At 47.5% G+C, this 2,637-nt stretch overlaps 1 pseudogene; it reads left to right on the forward strand.

Moving 5' to 3' along the window:
* The first annotated feature begins 1,881 nt into the window (after positions 1 to 1,881).
* On the forward strand, positions 1,882 to 2,288 carry LOC110583605 (annotated as a pseudogene).
* The last annotated feature ends 349 nt before the right edge of the window (positions 2,289 to 2,637 follow it).

Genomic DNA, 2,637 nt, shown 5'->3' on the forward strand with positions numbered 1-2,637 from the left:
TTTCTCATTCATTCTTTAACTCTGTAACCCTCTGTCCCTCACAGCTACCCAATTCAGGAACTTTCCTTCCCAGTCTTTGTCTCATTGACATGACTGCACCCTCTGAACCCTAGCATCCTGAAGTCCATTCCTCTCTTGCCTTCTAGGACAACACTCTTCCGGTTCTTCTCCTATCACTAATGCCTACTTTTCAATTCCTCTGTTTGTCCCACCTCACCTGTCTTTCTCATGTCAGTGTTCCACAGACTTCGACTCTTGGGTCTCCTTTCTTCTCTTCTACATGTCTTTGTGTTCTCATCCACTCTGATAGTTTCAACTATCACCTATGTTACAGGATTTCTTGTCCTTCGGTGCACGTAGTTCTTGGTCACATCGCTTCGAAGAATGAAGAGGAAGACCAGACGAAGAGTGGTGGGTAACAAAGCGAAGTTCATTGAGCTACAGTAAAACAAAGTTTACTGAGCGATAGTACAAAGCTCCCAATGAGGGAGGGGACCCAAAAGGGTTGGGTTGCCAATTTGGTGTTTAAATCCATGGGCTCATCGGTGTGGGCTGTTTTAATCTGATTAACCCCCAAGAACCTGTCATCCAATCAGGTTTTTGTCCACACACTCATCTACCTATCAGGTAGTTGTTCACTTGGGAAAGGGTGGAAGGCTCCTTCCAGGGTGGTGTTTTGTAGCCTTGGAGACCAAGAGGGTAGTGGCCACCACTGCCCTAAGGCATGCTGGCCAGCGCAGGCCAACAGATCAAGCACTTTGTTTAAATATCCCACTGGCTATTGAGCTGGCCCCCAGGCCTGGGTTAGGATGTCCAAGGCCATTCCCTTCCTTTTTGTCACATACAAGTTTTAAGTCCTCCAGTAGGAAGACTTAAAGCTAGGGCACTGAGTAAAGCCTAGAATAACAACATGGGGTCTTTTTCCTTTTAAGGGTAGTTTTCCTCTTAGGACGGGGGTGGGGGCCTTGTCCCTGCCTGCCTTTCTTCCAACTATCCTCCATTACCTATATATTAATGACTTCCAAATCTATCTGTAGACCCTGGTGTGAATCAGACTAATGCCATCTTGGACAAATCTGCCATGATGACCAGTTTGTGACCTGAAACCTTCTTGAGCATGCCCTCCTCCCCCCCCCCCCCCCCATTCTTTTGTTCCTCCACACACTTAAGTACACCTTCAGGGCAGAATATCCATGATCTGCCCTGGAGATATGACTATTCTTAAACATTCTCCTCTTGGGTGGTCCCTCAACATGTACTCCTAGTCTCTAGGGTTATAAAAGAGGTCTTAAAGGAGGTTGGGTTGTGGAGATCTGCTTGTCTTGTGGCAGCCCAAGACATGCTTTTATCCATAAGTTCCCTTAATAAAAACCATTTCCAGTCAAGCTGGACTTGTAAGCCTGTTTCTTTGGTCTTCTGGCTCCTTTGGCCTTTGGAGGTCATTTGCATATACCTCCCTTTCACGGAACAACCCTACTCTTCTCCTGACCTACAAATGGCCAAATCTATTTTCCCATATCTCTAATGGGCTGCCCCAGATTCACAATGAAACTCCCCTTGTCTGTAATTGAACTTGTGATGTCTTCCCTCCCATTGTAACCTGGTAATAATCTGGTTCTCTTCCTATATTCCATAGCTCACTCACATTTCCACTCATTCCTGTTGTCCAAACAGAAACAAACTCCTCGCCCATCTTCATACCGAGTTTCAGTCAATTCTTTTATTATTTCTCTTAAATATTCTGTTCTGTCACTACCACATTTCTAAAGATACTTTCATCAATCTTTGCCTGAGTTACTATAACACTTTGAAACTAGTTTCCCAGCCTTTAATCGTACAACCTTCAAGCCTTTTTCCATGTAGCAGTTAATGTTATTTTCTATGATCCTGCAGCAGCTGCTGGAATGAGGCCCCCCAGGTCAGGCCCAGTGCTACCCAGGGATGCCCCAGACCTGGGACGTGAGCTCCCCTCTCTGAAGAGCTGTGCCCATGAGTCCAGGGAAGCGGTGCCTGGAGGAGGAGCAGGAAACCCTGTGCAAACAGTTCCTTTCTGAAGAGAACATGGCCCCCCACTTCCCTGGACTCAGCCTGCACAATGAGCCCCCTTACTGCAGCTTCCCCATGACTTCCCCCCATCTCTGCCCCCACTCAGGAGCCCTTGCTCTGAGCTGCTTCTCTGGCACTACCCTGGGAACCTGATCCCCAAGGCCCTCCAGCTGCTGAGGCTAGGGGACACCCCCACCCCCTACTACCCTGCAACCCAAGCTGGGGAGATAATGGAGCTCTGAGTGCTGGTGGGCAGTATTTCTGCCCACCTTACTTCTTCCCCACAACAGAGAAGACCAGCATACCCACTAAGGGACCAGCTGTCCTGAATATTCTTCAGACCACGCCTCTGGGCCCCAGAACCTACTCTCAACAGAGGAGGACACTGAATCCCACAGAGCCCTGGGGTGAGAGGGGCTAGAGGGACAGGAGCATGGGAAGGGAGGCATTCCCCCCAGAATTGAATAAAGATTGCTGAGAAAAAAAAAATTGTTATTTTCTGACACATCCATGTCAGTTCCCTGTTTAAAAACCTCCAATATCCTCTATTGGTCACAGGATTTTAAAACACATATTTAAAAATTAACAAGT

This window comes from Neomonachus schauinslandi, chromosome 8 (genome assembly GCF_002201575.2).
Source record: "Neomonachus schauinslandi chromosome 8, ASM220157v2, whole genome shotgun sequence".
In the NCBI taxonomy this organism is placed as follows: domain Eukaryota; kingdom Metazoa; phylum Chordata; class Mammalia; order Carnivora; family Phocidae; genus Neomonachus; species Neomonachus schauinslandi.